This window comes from Macrotis lagotis, chromosome 1 (assembly GCF_037893015.1).
Source record: "Macrotis lagotis isolate mMagLag1 chromosome 1, bilby.v1.9.chrom.fasta, whole genome shotgun sequence".
In the NCBI taxonomy this organism is placed as follows: Eukaryota; Metazoa; Chordata; class Mammalia; order Peramelemorphia; family Peramelidae; genus Macrotis; species Macrotis lagotis.
The window spans coordinates 223,891,312-223,910,498 of record NC_133658.1 but is presented as its reverse complement, the minus strand read 5'-3'; positions in this window follow the sequence as shown (position 1 = coordinate 223,910,498).

Sequence of the window (19,187 nt, the reverse complement as noted above, 5' to 3'; positions counted from 1 at the left end):
TAGTCATATGAAAAAATTTCTCTAAACTGTTAATTATTAGAGAAATGTTAATTAGAGCATCTCTGAAGTATCACCTCACTTTTCTCAAACTGGCCAATATGACAAGAAAGGACAATGATCAATGTTGGAAGAGAGGTGGGAAATGTGGACATAAATACATTGTTGGTGGAGCTGTGAAGTCATCCAACATTTCTGGAGAGCAAGTTTGAATTATGCCCAAAAGGCAACAAAAATTTGCATACCGTTTGATCCTGCAATAACACTGCTGGGTCTTTACCCTGAAGAGATTATTAAAAAGGTTAAAAACATCACTTCTACAAAAATATTCATAGCAGCCCTGTTTGTTGTGGCAAAGAATTGGAAATTATGTAAATGTCCTTCCATTGAGGAATGGCTTAACAAACTGTGGTATATGCATGCCATAGAACACTTTTGTTCAATTAGAACCCAGGAGGGATGGGAATTCAGTGAAGGCTGGAAGTGTTTGCATGAAATGCTGCTGAGTGAGATGAGCAGAACCAGAAAAACATTGTAAATCCTAACAGCAACATAGGGGTGATAATCAACCTTGATGAACTTGCTCATTCTATCAGTGCAACATCCTGGGACAATTTTGGGCTATCTGCAATGGAGAATACCATCTGTAACCAGAGAATGAACTGTGGACTTTGAAGAAGGACCAAAGACTATTACCTTCAATTTAGAAAAAAACAAAAAACAACTCTTATCTTATTGTGTAATTTTGCTATCTCTTATACTTTATCTTTCTTCCTTAAGGATATGATTTCTCTCTCATCACATTTAACTGAGATCAATGTATACCATGGAAACAGTGTAAAGACTAACAGAATGACTTCTGTGGGGGGTGGGGGGGAGGGAAGCAAGAATGGGGGCAAAATTGTAAAACTCAAAATAAATAAAACCTTTCTAAAAATAAATAAAATAAAATCACTTTGGAACATAGACATAATTGTATTGCTAGATTATAAGGTATGCACAATTTTATACTTTATTGTGCATATATTCAAATTGTTCTAGAATTACTGGTTCATTTCATACCTCTACCAAAAGGACATTAATGTCCTACTTTTGTCCAAATCTTGGTGAAGCCATATTGTCCCTTTGCAATCACTGATTATAGATATTTATCATCTTTCTCCTTATCTGTTCTACAGTTTTCAAGGAACTGAAGATAAACTCAATGCAGTCCCCCCCTCACTTTTTTTATCCATTTATTCTTTCTTTTTTATTTATTCATTTATTCATTGATTTTGGTGCAAGGCAATGGGGTAAAGTGAATTGCCCAAGGTCACATAAGTAATTATTAAGTGTCTGGCTTGAATTGCCAGAACTCAGGTCTTCCTGACTCCAGGGCCAGCCAGTATTCTATCCACTGTGCCACCTATTTGACATTAGAATCAGTATATTTCGAAGGAAAACCTTGAATTACATTATTTGTGACTTCAAGTATGATTCTCTATTTACACCCTCATATTAATCTTATTTAAAATACAATAAGAATATACATAAATAATAGTTTAAAACTGAAGGTAAGACAGTAGACAGTAAGATAATTCTTTTGTCTTCTCAATAAGCTTGAGCCTTGACTAACAGATCTAGACAAACTATATTCATAGCCAGGACACTAAAAGAACTGTGAAATGTGATTTCTGAATTAGAGGAAAAAACTAATTTTTGGAGGCAGAGCCAAGATGGTGGAGTGGAGACAGGAATTCCTGGAAACTCATTCCCCATAAAACTCCAAAAGCCTTCAAATTTTGACTCTAGCCAAAATCTAGAGGGTCAGAATTCACAGAAAGACTGAGTAATACATTTTCCCAGTGTAAGACAACATAGAAGAGCTTCAGGACATCTCTGTTCTGCTGGGACTGGGGGTTGGAAAAACTGCAGTGCAGTTGCCGCCACAGAGCAGCACAGTGAGGCTAGGCACCTGAGTCGGTGGCAGAGGGAGTAACTGGAAGGGGAGGTGAGAGAACTATGCCACATCAGAATGATTGTGAAGTGGAGTACCCACCTCAGAGCAGCCCTTCCATGAGAATCTGCAGCAGGAGTCAACAGTCACTCATCTTGTCCAGAGCTCTCTATCCATAGATGGTAAGGGGGTGGGGGAGACTGCAGAAATCTCTTTGTTCTCCCTGGGGTAGGACTCATCTCTCTGCCCACACTCAGATTCAGGATGCAGTTTGTACTTCCACAGTACTATAACCAAGCAGGGACCATCCTCACAGCTCCAGGGCAGAGTGGAGGGCCTGAAATCTCTCATAAGACCTTGGAGGATTTAAGATCCCTTTGGATTTTCCCCCAAACCCCTAAAGTCTTGGAAGAGTAGTAAAACAGTCATAGCCTGAGCAAATAAGCAAACAACATAAAAAGAAGAATCAGAACATAGAAAATTACTTTGGTCCCTTGAAGGACCAAAATACATACTCAGATGATGGCAAAATCAACGTTTCTATACCCAAAGATTCCAAAAGAAATAGAAAATGAGCTCAGGCAATGGATGTGCTCAAAAAAGACTGAAAAGCAATTCAGAGAGGTAGAGGGGAAAATTAGGAGAAGAAGTAAGCGATGCAGATAAATTATGAAAACAAAGTCAACAACTTGGCGAAAGAAATACAAAAAATATTGAAGCAAACAATATGCTAAAAAAAGTTTATGTCAAATGGAAAAAGTAAAATGGCAAATGGGGAGAAGAATGACTTAAAAAGTAGGACTGCCCAGGTAGAAAAGGAGATAAAAAAATCCATCCAAAGAAAATAATTCCTTCAAATTCTGAATGGAACTAAAGGAAGCAGATGACTTTGCAAGAACTCGGTAAGAAATAACACTACACAAAAAAAAAAAAAAAATTAGCAGAAAATGTGAAAATAGATCCAGAAGAGATAATTTAACAATTTTGGGCTACCTGAAAGTCATGACCAGGAAAATAACCTAGACTTCATTTTTCAAGTAGTAATACAGCAAAATTGCCCTGAGATCTAGAAGCAGAGGATAAAATAGAAATTGAGAGAATTCACCAATCACCACCTGAACGAGATCCCATAAGAAAAACTAGCAATATTGTATTCAAACCCCTAAACTCCAAAATCAAAGAGAAAATACTAAAAGTTGCCAGAACTAGGGAATTCAACTACAGCGACACTATAGTTAGCATTACACAGGATTTGGCAGCATCTACATTAAGGGCTTGTAGGCCTTGGAATATGATATTCTGAAAAGTAAAAGATTTTGATTTACACCAGGGAATCAACTACACAGCAAAATTGAACATCGTCTTGCAGGGGAAAAGATGGACTTTTAATTAAACAGGGGACTTTCAAACTTTCCTATTGCAACAACCAGAACTGAACAGAAAGTTTGATCTCTAAGTACAAGACTCAGATGATCAATCCATAGAGGGGGTGGATGAGAAGGACTAACTAACTATAAGGAACTTAATGATATTGTCCAGTTTGTATTCCTGCATGGGGAGAAGATACTGATAACTCATATGAATTTTCTCATTCATAAGAGCAGTTAGAAGGAGTATATATAGATAAGGCACAGCAAGGAACTGAATATAGTGATATAATATAGTAAATGGATGGAGTCAGTGGATAATAAAGAAAGTACTGAGAAGAAGGGAAAGGAGAGGATGAAGAGACTAAGATATATCACATAGGAATCAAGAGGAAGCTTTCACAAGAGTGGAACAGGAAAGCGAGGGAGAATGACTATTGCTTCATTCTCATCAGAAATGGCTCACTGAGGAAATAACATATACACTTAACAGGGTTTAGAAATCTATCTTATCCTAGAGAAAAATGAGACAAAAAGCATGGGATAAGGGGGAACAAGGGGAAGGAAGGGGGAAAGGTGATAGAAGAGAGGGAAGGTCATGGGAGAGACACAACATACATCTGAGCAGAGACAGGGCAAAGGGAGAGAGAGAATTTAAAAAATGAGACTGGGAAGGAATAGGGTGGATGGAAAGACAGATAGTGATAGGAACTGTGGGTAAAATATTGGAGCCACTTCTCTGGTGGACTTATGGTAAAGTAGGTAACTCATCCCAGATGCAGAGAACTGTTGGAATCTGAACACAGACTGAAGTACATTCCCCCCTCACTCACTATTCTTAAGTTTCTCATCCATTTGGGGGGGGGGGATTATGATTACTCACAAAAAGATTCTTATAATACATACATATATATATATATATATATATAAACTTTTGAATAAAAAGTGGAAATATGAGAGATGCTGTGGGACTGGAACAAGACAAATGTGTCAATTCAGAAGAAAGAGAGAAAGGAAGGAAGGGAGGAAGGAAGGAAGGAAGGAAGGAAGAGAGGGAGGGAGGAAGGAAGGAAGAATGAAGATGGAAGAGAAAGGAAGAAAGAAAGAGGAAGGAAGAAAGGGCAGAAAAAAGAAAAAGGAAGGAATAAAAAAGAAATGAAGGAAAGAAGGAAGGAAGAGAAAGAAAAATAAAGAAACTATTGGATAGTATATCTGGATTTTAGTCCAGGACATTCATTCCCAGGCAAAATTCTAGAACAAATTACTAAAGGAACAGTTTGAAGGCATTTTGAAAGAGAATTGTTGATAACTAAGAGTTAGCATGAGTTATTTAGTAGCAATATGTGAAAGGTTAATTTCGATTCCTTTTATGTATTTTTGAACAGTCACTGCACTGGTGATTCAAGGAGATATTGGTGTCTTTGAATACAGACTTTAGCATTATCCTTACCTAAATCCTTCAAGGGGACTTTTTTTTGAAAAGTGGGCAGTTTTAGATTAGATAATATTTTTATGATTCAAAACTCATCAAAGTTTTGGAAACAAGAAATAATCTGTAATAGTAATTTAGAAGATACTGGCTATTTTGAAATTAGCAGTTGTTAGTTTGTCCAAGAATATGAAGCAGAATAGCACTCAATATCTTTGTTATAATAACCATTTTATATATAATAGCCATGTAATAATGATCCTATCTTTTTAAAATATCATTTCTTAAGGGACTAATAAAAGAATGAAGGAAGGTGTATGAGAACTTCATCTTTCCAATCAACACACTAATATTGATCAGGTCCCAGTAGGAATGAAGTAATGACAGAAAACTATAGGAAGAAGCATTAATTGAACCTAAATCTCAAGAATCACAGAATAAATTGAATCTGATGCAGAAACATAGTATAATTAATACTAGATCAAGAGAGAAATTCTGCTATGTAACATGGATGGAATAGACAGATGGATAAAATCCCCTCTCTTGTCTCTTTGTTTTGCAAAAACTGCACTCTTTACTCCCTCTTTACCACTGATAGCTGAATCCCTGGCTTCTTCTGAGACTTCACTCAAGGGCTTCTATGCAAGGTCTTTCATGATCTCTCTCCATTAGTATACTATCTTGAAATTATCTTCTTTTTATTGTGTATATATATATATATATATATATATATATATGTAATTTTGATTAATCTGTGTGTCACTTTATTCCTAGTAGGAAAAAAGTGACTTAAAGATAGGACCATTTTTATTGATCCTCAAATGCTTGTTAAAGTGTATCAAAAAGCAAAGTATATGCAGGTCTTAAATTCTGCCTAAAGTTGATGGCTTTGTGGCTATTACATGTAGGCCACATGGATTACTTTTCATCTCACAGTCATTAATTCCCTGAAGAGGGAATTAATATGCTTAATCTCTGTTAATAACAGAAATCCCCAGATTATCTTTCTTTATCTTTGCTGAACCCCAGTTCCATTTAAGCACTAAGAAGAGTTGAGCTTGTAAATTGTTATTTACTCAAAAAATATGCAAAAAATTCCTTCAATCCCTAGGACATAAGGTCCCTCCTCCCCCCATCCCCTGCACACCTCATGAGGATTATCTTCAATTTAAGAATCTGGGGGATGGTAATAACTTCATCGCTTAAATCAGTTCCTTAATAAAATAGTTCCATATGAGTACATCTTCATAAAAGGTTCAGCTGAACTTGCAAACTGTGAACCATGGTCCTTGGGGCTTCTCTAATATGGACATGTTAACATGGATGTCTTGCTTGAAATCCTGCCTTCAGTGTCACCAATTATCCAAATTTCAAGGTCCAGGAATTCCACTCTTTATGTCCAGAACTTAAAATGACAAGCAAACAAGGCAGAACAATACTCTGAGTCCATTTTGAGGGAATCAAATGAAGGACAGGTAGCACTTTCCCTCACTCACCTTAGTGCATGGTATCCATCATGTGGGTGAATAAGATCTTCATCCCTGAACACATATGGAAAGAGCATGCATTATTGTTCTAACTGAAAAGCTTTACAGACGTAGGGTATTCTAAATAGCCAATATAATATTGTAAAAGAATATTTCAAGTCATTGAAGCCTGGTGTGATGAGGTCTATGATTAGAATATAAAAATACCAGGAGGGAACATCTCATTCAGTTAACTGATCAATATACCTTTATTGAGTATTCCTTCTGTACCATACATTGTGCTGAGAAATGGAAAAAAAACTAGATGAATATGTGTAGGAGGACCTATTGACATTACCAAGATGATGATATACTTAAATGAAGAAATGAAGAGATTGAACCATGGAATCAGGTATGTGGGCAGAAATCCAAATAATACTATAGTTAAAATATTCTAATGAAAGGTTATGAATTAGAAGTTCAGGAATCACTACAAATTTCTCATGAAAGCATGATTTAAAAGTAGGACTGGATTTCAATTCCAGCTCCAGTCATGTCACATAACATAACATAACTCTGCCCCCCCCACTCAATAATCTCTATTGGCTCCAACAACAAATACAAAACACTATATTTCTTCTATTTGTGCTTCATAATCTAGCTTCTCTTCCCAGTCTCCTTCTACTTTACTTCCCACCTATTCCAAGAACAAGACACTCCAACCTCTCAGCTTGAGCATCCTTTCCTCTATTTTCCATGCCTAAATCATTTTCCCTTCTTTATTCTGATTATTGACTTTTCTGTATTCTTTTTTGTCCTAACTAAAATCCCACCTTAAATAGCAAGGCCTTCTCAAACCTTCTTAATTCTAAATATTCTCCTCTGTTAATTAGCTCCAATTATTTGTGCTTTGTATATTTGTATTTGCATATAGTATCTCCCTTTAGATTTCAGTCTTCTTGAGGAAAGGGACTGTTGTGTTCTTTTTTTTTTGTATTGCTAATCCTTTGCTCAGTGTCTGGCACATAGAAGACGTTAAATAAATGATTATTGATATATTGATTGGAGTTGTTGCCTGTAGCAAAGAAATTAATAATAATGCTTTGGTTGTTTTAATTATATTTTCATACTTAAAAATGGATTTGATTATTTGCAATATGGATGATTATATTATGGATTTAACTATTTCCAATATGGATGAAATGTTTGTTAGTGATAATTTTGAGAAATTTAAGTTCAATTTAGAATTCTTTAATAAAATAGAGGATTAAAAATGTAGAAAAATGTTGGGAAGTGTCATAGTGTCAGTGAAATAGCATGAATTATATATTCCCTCTGTATGAAACACTGTACTAAATTCTAGGAATGAAAAGAAAGGAAAAATAGCCCTTTCCCTCAAGAAGCGGAAATATTCAGATAATATAAAATATATGCAGAAGAAATGGAATGTAATATCACAGGCAAGATTGATAGCAACAGTTGGTAAGAAGGGGGAAAAACATCCTGAAGAACTGAGTGTTAAAAGAAACTATTTAGCAAAGAAAAATCAGTTAAAAGAGAAAATTATATGGGAAAGAGACAGGGCAAAGGCACACCAGAATAAGGAGATGGGACATAATAAACAGTGAACATTGTGAATGCCAATTTGACTGATTCACAGAATGTCAAGGAATAAAGCAGAAAATGATTAGAAAAGTAGGAAAGGGAAAGAGTGACGAAAGACTGACACATACTCTTGATTTTAGAAGAATATATTTCAAACAAGACTGGTAATACTATAGACAATGAATATCAAGGAGGGATAATATCTCAAGCATGTTGAAATTTTATCAGAATACATATGAAATCATTTACATAGATTGAAGAATAAATCAAATTCACCAGTTCAAGATAAAGGAAGAATGTCTGGACAGAAGTTCATTTGAAAATGTTCTTGGGATTTCAGTGAATTGTAAACTGAATGTGAGTCATCAGTGTGATGCTGAAAGTAAAATGCCTAAGACATAAAACAGTAGTAACAATTAAACCTATTCTGATTTTTCCCCTCCACCAATAAACTCAAAAGAGGTCTGGCAGACAATTTAAAAAATAAAACTTTCCATCTTTGCTAGGACCCTGTTCTAAGACAAACAACCAATCTTTCCTTCTCTATGGTCAGAAGATCTTTATTCCATAACAGTCTCCATCATTTAGTAACTATATGAATTTAAGCAACTTTCTTCACTTTGTGAATTGTTTGGTTTTATTACCCCTCACATGCAGAGTGGGAATTATGATACTTGTGTCACACATTTCAAAACTCTTTAAAATAACATGTCAACATCCTTCTCTACAATGCCATTTTAATCATTGTCATCATCATTTTTGAAAGATAGTAAGGCTTAGTGGATAAAGAACCTCTCTCAGTTTTAGTATGATGTAAAATAAAGGACAAAGCTAAATTTATGACTTGGGATAGGTGCCTTTAGCTTCTCTCTCTCTCTCTCTCTCTCTCTCTCTCTCTCTCTCTCTCTCTCTCTCTTTATTGAAGAACTCCATGTCTGCTATAATCAAATATATAATTCCAGCATTATAGGATGGAGAAAATATTACTATATAACAGTTAATGTCAATTAAATGAGGGAGTTCTAGTAGATTATGAGTTCACTTGAATCAATAACGAAATATGGCAACCAACAAAAAAAAAACTAATACTATCTAAAGCTACCTTAAGGAAGATTTAAGTTATAAAACAAAGGAAAAGTTAGTCTTCCTATAATTTAAACTCTTCAGAACACAACTGGATAACTGTACAGAGTCCTGAGAGTCATATTTTAGGATATAAGTCTCAAGGTTATAAATGGAGTTTAGTACACTGGATTTCATTTGGAGACAGGAAGACTTGAATTTAAAACCTACCTCAATATATTAGCTTTGTAAGTCACAATCACTGAGCATCTTGGACAACTTCCTAGAATTTATTTTCTAAATCATAAAAGAATTACAATATATTCCATAGGAAGGAGTCTCCATACATGGAGTTTCTCACACTAACTGAATCAGAAATTCTTCGCATATCCATACATCGACAAGATGGAGTATATTCTAGGGATCATTTTGATGAATTAATGATGATTAGGCTAGAGAAAAGAAAATTTAATTAGAAAATAAGGTCTCAAAGTACTTAAACTTTCTTTTTGAAAAGCTATACAAATTGTTCCCCATGACCTCAGTAAACAGAATTAGGAAAATAAGACTAAATAAATGTATAGAGAGATATTTCATCCTGGTATATGGGGAAAATGTCCTAATGATTATATTTGTCTCAAAGGGGAAGATACTGTTACAATAAATAAGTTCTCCTTAATCTGGGTTCATCAAGCAGAGTCTAGAAGATCACTAGGAGATATTTCTGATATATTCTTGGTTAAATATGATTTGGGTATGGTGACTTCATAATAAAAATCATGGTTGAGGAAACAGAGATACTGAGCTTAAATATACTGTCCAAGACATGTAGTTAACATCTGAGGCACCTGACTCCAAATGCAGTTTTGTGCCCACTTATATTTTTAAAGCACTTCCATCAGAGAAATTATGATTGCATAAAGTATGTATCGAAACACCCTGAACTTTCATTGAAAAAAAGCATGGAATTGAGTCAGTAAAATGCAAAAATATTAAAAAGTATCATAAAATCATAGGTCTAGAGAGATAGAAAAGAACCTTAAGATTAATTAGCCAACCTTCATAAAATTAAAAATTTGTTGATAATTTCTAAAAGTAATCTGTGTGTAGAAAAATGCTATAAAATGGGAATATTTTTACCATAACATGGTTAAAATAATATTAATATTATAAAGGTATCCATAAGGCACAAAGATCATTTTTAATTTTTCTTTATTTCTTTTTAATTTAATGTTCTCCCTCCCTCTCTCCCTCTCATCTCTAAGACAAGATCATTAAATTTTAATGATTTCTCTTTTTATTTATAGCTATTTTCAATCTATCTCCCAGGGTTTTTGTGAGGATCAAATGACCAAATTGTAAAACACTTAGCACACAGGAACATAGTAACTGTTATTTAAATGTTAGTTGTTACTACTACTACCACAGCTGCTGTTGCTGCTAACTCCTACTATCACTATTGCCTTAGTTCAAAATGAGCCTCAGATATTTATTTACTGTAATTCTGGGTCAATCACTTAAATTTTCTCAACTCGAACTTCTTCATCTGTAATGTGAGAATAATTTACCACAATGACATTGATTAAAGATTAAATGAGATATTTATAAACCACATAGCATAATACCTGGCCTATAGTAAGTGATAAATAAATTCTTGTTTCCTCCCTCCCTCCTTTCCTTCCTTCCTTCCTTCCTTCCTTCCTTCCTTCCTTCCTTCCTTCCTTCCATTCTTCCTTCCTTCTTTCCTTCCTTCCCATTATAAGAACAACACTTGAAAGGGAAAAACTTAGAACAATGTTTCAAAATTTGAATAAATACCATCTCTGAAGTTTGGAAGTCAGGTTTAATCCCTACCCCTTAAATCTTACTACCTGTTTGATCCTTCTAAAGTCACTCAACTATTTTGGGGATTGAAATTCATCACTGATAAAAATGAAGTAGATTGGACTAAATAGTTTTAAACATTGCTTCCATTTCCTGGAGTGTGTATGTATGTCTGTTCACATGCACAAATAAATGAAAATGGAAATTTAATTTCCTTAGACCAAAGGATTTCTTAATTGCAGGAATTTAATTTTAATTATTGACTTAAATATGTTTCTCTAACTCATGCCTAATGTATACATATATGTCATATATTGTACAAGCATAAAACATAAAACATACAATATAAATACATTCCATAAAGTAATTTATCTTGAAAGGCAAGCCATTATACTGCTGTGTAACGTATTCTTCCTCGAAAGTCATTGATTAAATATGTACAATCTTTGAGCCACATGATCAGTAGTTTCCAAACTTTCTCCCTTATCCATCTCAGATTTAAAATCCAAAGTCTGGAGTCCTGTCTCCCCTTTTCTTGCACTTTCTGAGGAATTAAAAATTAAATATTTGGATTCCTATTCAAACTTGCACAGACAAATGCTTGGTTATTCTGTGACTCTTCTTTTTCCCCTCTTTTTATTTATATAATCTTGTTCCTTTCAGTGCTTTCTACCCTCCTCAGATCAATCATGAGGAAAATTTAATAGAAAAAAAGATGATATAATCTTTCAAGTGGATGCCTCAGAAAGTAATATTTTATGCTTTGCTTGAAGTCTTTTAAGCAATGATTTGATATTCACTTATTGGGCATAGTATAGACAGGATTCTTGATCAGTACTATAATGCAGAGATCCCTTACAATGCTGTGATAACATGATTATATTTGCTTTTCTTTAGTTTCTTGTATATACAGACATATGCATACATATACACATGTATATATGCATATACATACAAATACTTAAATACATATGGATTCTAAATGCATATATGATATATAGAATATAATTATATATATATATATATGTACACACATATATGTATATATATGTATGTATATCAATGAATTCAATGATCTGTGATTTCTTCATTGCAGAAATTCTCTTCTTACATTACAGTACAGTACAGTTCATCTTTAGCATCTACTGTTAGAAATATGTCTGAACTCCATAAAGGTTAAATCATTTGTCAATGGTAACGCAGTTACTTAAGTGTCAGATGTGGGATTTGATCTTCTCACTCCAAGTCTCGTAGTCCATTCAGTCTGTTCCACCTTCTTACATAGTAGACACTGACTGGTCTGAATGTCATAAAACAATGAATGGATAAAGTGTGACTTTTTGGCTTTTTGCCTTAGCATCCTATTACTTTTCTGGGAATCATTTTTGATCTTTTCTTGCTACAAGTCTCTTGAAGAGCTGTGTATGTATTATCAGCACAATCAAATTTCCATGTAGTAATAGAGGACAACAGTCCTTTAGAAGAAAACTTCAAATTAATTCAGGCAGAGCCATGCTGCTCCTGCATTGTCATCATCGTCAAGCTACCCCCTTTGTCTAATGTGACTAGAGGTAAAAACTAACACTTCCCATACAAGAGGAGCCTGTCAAAACCATGTGCCTTTAAAAACAAATTCTCATCCTAGGCTTCATAACAATTATGACCTCATTCCTCATATCACAAAATAACCCCTCCCTTGGTAATCGAATTTTCTTTCATTCTCATTGAAGAAAATAATGCAAACCTTTAAAACTATCAATTTAGTTATTAAAAGAATTGTTTTGCATTCAGAAGAGTCTTTACTAACCCATCAGACCCCACTGTCTCATCTTTTCAACTTGTCTCTAGATCAAGAAGTTCAGTGTTTTGAAATGCCGGCCTTTATGACCACATTCCTACATTCATCATGCTTTCTTCTGTTTAAATAAGGGAGGAGATCTGTGCTACTAGTTTCTCTTTCTAAACCTTGTCACAAAAGGATAAATGGGACTTTGTGTGTGGCATACAATTTAACCCCACCATTTTTTCTATAATAATCTCTGGAGGAAGAAACTCTTCTGTTTCCCTCAAGAGATTACAAGATAAAAGGTTTTGAGCCAGAAAGTAACTTAAAAATAACAAATATCATATAGTCCAATCTCTTAACTTTAAGGATGAAGAAACTGAAATCCAGAATGGTAAAGGACTTGTTCTAGATCACACAAATGCTAAGTGTCAAAGTCAAGACTGAAATTCAAAGAAGAGGTTGACTTGTCGTCTCTTCTTATTAAAGCCCAGTATCTTGCATCTTTATTCATAGATATTTGTGAAAAGACCAGGACTAGCTGGCCTTATAAAATGAGGCCAGTCTATAAAATATTTGAACATTTGCCAGCTGTTGAATATTAAAACCATGATGTGCTTTCAGGCCTCCAGTTGTACACAGGCACATGAGAGAGATGAAGATGCTAAAAAGGAAAATGACCATTGATATTCATGTATATTCAGAGGTCAAAGCAGCAAGAAAAGTCAAATAGTAAGTTGTTTACTTCCATGTATAGCAAGTCAATTCATATACAGGGTGAATGATGAGATGTTTGGTCTTTAATTAATATAATTAATGGAAAAGGAATAGCAGTGTAAACATCTTTTTTTCTACAATGAATTTCAGATAATCCACCATTTCCCTATTTTAAAAAGATTTAGTTCCTGTTTTTCCATGTAAAATTAAAATTTTAAATGAATTATTTAGATGAAAAAGAAAAGTAGAACTCACACAATTTATAGCAGTTCTAAATTGCTTTAAAGTCCTTTAAAATGAAGAAAGAAAGGCTGATGCTCAGGAAATAATCATAAATTTTTGTTTATAATCAACAATATGGTTATTATTATTATTGTCATTACTAATTTTACTCTTATGAATATACTCTGCATGACAATGAAAATGTGCTCTGGTATGCAATAAATTAGAAACTAATTTGCTAAACTAAAAGGCAAACAAAAATTTCACTAGAAATAAAATGGCAGAGCTATTTACTCTGGATTCAACATACATAAGCATCTGCTAGTATAAACTAACTCCCTTAAAGTCCTAATAAATATTCTATAAATTCACAGATAATTTCATAGACATAGGGGAACCAGGAGTGAAGGGTTGATCCTATTGGTTATGTTCATCAATTGGGGACCTGTAAAGACCTTAACTTAAAAAGACCAGGGTATCCTACTGCATCGGAGCTATCTCCTCCTAATCCAGATGGACTCAGATGGCTCTGGAGGAGAGAGTGGAGGTTAGGGATTTTGAATAGCCCTCCCTCACTAAAATCTATGTCATTTGCAGGTCATTGCATCACCTTCTTGATAGAAGGATCCTCTTAGAGAATGAAGGTCAGACAACAATAATATGCTCATAGTCTCTTTGTCCTGCATATTCTGCCTTGGTTTGTGGTGTTTCAAGTAATATCTCAATAAAGGTGAGACACAGTTTAGACCACTCTTATCTACTTTTGTAACACAGACCTTAATAATAAGCAAAAATTAAACCTATAATCATTGTAACAATAACAAATAATTCAAATTTAACATTAGCTTAATGCTCATAAAAAACTCTGCCAGATTATTTTTTACCTGAATTCCTGATGCTATTTAGAAGAGAACTAAAGGACAATTTAGTGACCACCTAGTCCAGTTTCCTCATGGCATAGAGAAGAATGAGAAGTGAAATTGCTTTTAAAATCTTAGAAGAATTAAATAACATGGACATGATTTGAACCAAGGTCTAATGCCTGTAGTTCTAGTATTCTTTCTTTTGACTTAAATATAGTTCCCAAATGCTCTGCTAATTGAGTTCTTTCCCCAAAAGTCAGATAAATGAGAATTCTCAAGTGGTATAAGAAAAGGTTAAAGTAGCAAAACATTTTTCAGTGTTTTATTTCAAATAATATGAAACAAATCAAATCCTTAATAGGCCCATGTATGATTAAACTTCAAGTTTAGGCAATAGGCTTCATCATTAAATTTATATGTTATTATGTATGAACTAGCAGTAACTCATGTATGTTATAGAAATACACCAGATGATGTGACACATGATCCTCTTTTAAACATTGAAAGGAATCATTTGAAATTGAAACACAAGTCTTATATTTCAGCTTGGAAGATGAGGTACCAAATATCCTATTGATGACTAGCCCATGAATGGACATTATTGATTACTTAGTTTGCTTCATCTAAGTTCATAGTAGTTTAATTCCAAATTCATTAAGCATCTACTCTAAGCAAAGTACTGTGTCAGGTACTGAGGATAAAGTTATATATATATATATATATATATATATATATATATATATATATATATATATATATATATATACATATATATACACATACATACATACATACATGTATGTATATATTTAAATGAATATTTTTAAAATAATTTATGGATCACAAAGGCAAATAAATAAATACTTTAAATAGCCATGCTATAGAAGATACTTAAATGCAAAGGAAAAAGAGGTTAGGAACACAGATAGAGATAGGGATAGGATTAAAGACAAAGATGACAATGGCCATAGAAAATAAACTTGTGATTTCATTGGTACTTTTAGATGAAGGGACTAGTGTAGGATGGTGTTTTATAATTTATAATCTTATTTTCTTAGAGTACTGAGAAATTAAGTGGCATACTTACTCCAAATCACAAAAACAGTGAATATCAAAGGAAGGATTGAAAGTCAGATCATCCTGACCCTAATGTCATATTTCTATTCACCATTCCATAATGACCATCTAGGGATATTATTTAGAATTTTTCAGGAGGGAGAAATAAATTCAACCTGGGGAATCATGGAAAAAAATAATTTAAAATACCATGATACCTGAGTAAGGACTTACGGGATAGGAGACACCACAAAGGATAGAGGTGCCAGGGAGACCTTTCCAAAAATGATACCTATGTTAAGCTAAGGAGCAGAGCTAAAAGATGTTCCTTAACTAGGATGAGATGGATAATCTTCCAATTTTTCTGAAACATTAAATAAAAGAGAGATTGTAGTATGAAATAAGTATTGACAGATGCATTGAAGGCTGACTCTAGGAAGTCTTGAATACCAGGATCAAAAGTTCATACTTGATACTATAGGAAATGGTGAATCACTGAAGGTATGTTACCCGCACACATATGATTTAGGGGAATTTTAGGAAGATAAAACAATGGCATGAATAAAAGTAGCTATAAAACTGGAAATAGGAAAATTAATTTGTAGCCTACAGCAATAGTGTGGCTAAGAAGAAATGATGACATGAACCTAGTTAGGTGCAATGGAACAAAAAAGAAGGGAATGAATATGAAAGTTGTTGCTGATATAAAATTGAAATGCTTTGTACATCATTAGATGTATAGTGAGAAAAGGAAATAAGAAGAGTTGAGATAATAATTAAGGGTGAATGTGAGAATAGAAGTCCCATTCTAAAGATAAGGGATAATGACATCCACCAGAAAAATAAAATTAGTTAATGAGGAAGTCCAAGTTTGTTTGAATAAGTTAAAGAAGTCAAGTTTGGTCATGTTGAATTTGAGTTGCAGTACTACATTCAGGTGGAAATATAGAAATAATGGATGCAACCCTGCAGTTTTGAGAGACAATTGAAGGTGAAATTTCATGAATATTTAAGTTCAAATTTGACGTCAGACTTTTCTATGTTGTTTGAACCTGGGAAAGTCACTTATTTCTCTTGCCTCAGTTGAAAAATGGGAATAATAACACCAACTATATAACAGGGTTTTTATGAGGATCAAACGAGAAAATATTTGCAAATCACTTTAGCAGAGTGACTGGAAAAAAAGAGTTTCTGCATGTTTATTCCCTTTCTATTCCTGTTTATTCATTTGTAGAGAGAGAAAAAAGTAAAGTCATAGGAATGAAAGAGATTTTCCATGGATAGGTGAGAAAACAAACGTTGTGAGTGATTTAGGGGCTTACCAAAGGTTACCTAACTAATTACCATCAGAGTCAAGATTAAAGCATAACTTTCTGCATCTGAGGTCTGCTGTAATTATATTGCTGAGCCTCTTTAGATCTCAATTTCCTCATCTATAAAAAGAAAATGTTGAGTTACTTGGCTTTTGAGGCCATTTCTAATATTTGATGATCATATAAGCAAAAATATTTGATGATAATATAAAAGATAGTTGAATATCCTCTCCAATATATCATAAAAATATTTGTCATGGTTATGAGTTTCTAAGGATTTCATTTTTCTCTTTATTAGTAAATACATACAAACCCATGCTTTCTCTTTTTTTTTCTCTTCAAAACAACATTGTTAATAGACGCTAAATCCTAACTTTCCCTATGTTCAATTTCCTTTTGTACATAATTTTGTATCTGAGGAGCCACAGTCTTGGAATCAGAAGACTTGGGTTAATGCTTTGTTCTTCTATGGCAGTCTTTAATTGTTTTACCTTTTAAAATCAATCAACTCAGCATGTTCTATTCAGATAGTTAAATAGGTAGATACAATTAATAACACAAATATATATATATATATATATATATATATATATATATTACAAAATATTTAAATACAAAATAGTTGGAAAGGTAGTACTAGAAGTGAGTAGAATCAGGAAAGACTATATGCAAAATATGATACTGCAATTCTTAACTAAAGGAAGAGAAAAATGTTGAATTAAAGATAAGGTAAGAATACATGTGACACATGTGATACACTCAGAGAAAAAGCACACAGATAGGAGGCAGAATAAATACCATTTGAAAAATAAACAAAGAAGGAAATTGCATTTCTGATTTAAAAAGGAAGAATTATGTGCATTGAGTCTGGTGTAATTAGTTGGAGTTTTGTCATCATCATTCATGTCATTATTTCTTCTCAGCCACATTATTGTTGTAGTCTAAAATTAATTTTCCTATTTCCCATTGTATAGCTACTTTTATTTATACTGCTGTTTCAGCTTTCTAAAATTCCCCTAAATCATATGTGTGGGTAACATACCTTCAGTGGTTCAATATTTAGTTGATTACTTCTTCAAATCTAAACCAAAGAGTTTATATTTTATTCTAGAGGCAAAAAGAAGTCACTGTATTTGATTGAGTAGGAAAATCATATCATCAAAAACATTATTTTGACAATAGTATATTACTGGAGAGACTGAAGTTGAGAGACAGGCCAGGATGAACAATTAGGCATTGATACTTATTGCCATGCCAAACATGAAAATAGTCTATAAGAGAAGTAATCTTGTCTTAAACTTAAACATTAGATGCGTAAGTGAACAGGAGTCAAAAGTGAAAGACATTGAAGTAGAACAGGCATGCTATGACTATTGACTGGTTATGAGGAATAAGAGAGAGTGTTGCTATTGCTATTTGTCCTTCATTACCAAAGAAGACCATGGCATCAAGGAGGTGATTCCATGAAAAGCAGGAGAATTGGAATTGAGTTGGGTGGAATTTTGCCAAATCACTAGGGATGGCCCATCAAAGCTAGGCGACTTGCCCAAGGTCACACAGCTATTAAGTGCTAAGGGTCTGAGGCTGTATTTGAGCTCAAGTCCTCCTGACTCCAGGTCTGGTGTCTATCCACTGTGTCACCCAGTTTCCAGGACAGTTATAAAGAGGAATCCAGAATAATACTTTGAATTCCAATCTATGCTTGAAAGATTGAAAGGATGGTGTCGCCTTCCACAAAAGTTGTAAAATTTGAAAAAGCTGAGTGGGGAGAGGGGAGGTTAGAAGAAAGATAATTACATCTTTTTTTGAATATGAAAAGTTTAAGATATCTCTGAAAAATCCTATTAAATACACTCAATAGGCAATTTTGTAATTCTGAAGAGGGAGAGCCTAGAGTTGTAGAGATTTACAAGAGAGTATGTAGAAGGAAAAGGCTTTTACTAAATCACACCTCATGAAACCTGTTTCCTTTTCTATTAAAAAAAATTCCTTTTATTTATTTCACAGGATTTTTAAAAGCAAGATTCTTTATAAAATCTAAGTGCATGATGGAATCTGAAAAATTCGACTATGCTATTTTCTTCAAAGACCTGTGGTTTCATTGACTTATAGAAGCACACTGCCCTCCCTACCTCCACCATTTTAGAAAATTGCTTTGGGGACTTACAGTGAATCCCCTAGGAGCACATCTGTTATTTCAGAGATGAGACAAATTCAAATCTTCTTGACCAATCCCATTGTCTAACTCCATTGTGTCATGCTCTCTTTGTATTGTTAGTGTTAATATCATATTGAAATAATTTTAAGAGATCCATCAAGTGTCCAGAGCAGTAGATTAGAGGGGCCTGTGAGTGCCACTTATATGTGAAAAAAAAAGTTTATATTCCACTAATACTGAGTTTTTATTAGGATGCCTTATGCATCCTCCAACTGACTAAATTAAATGGAATGCTGAACAATGCCTTGTTCTCTACTCCATCTCATTCAGCAATAGCTTCACAGAAAGACAAGGTTATTGAATTTAAAAGACGCTCAATCTCTCTTAAG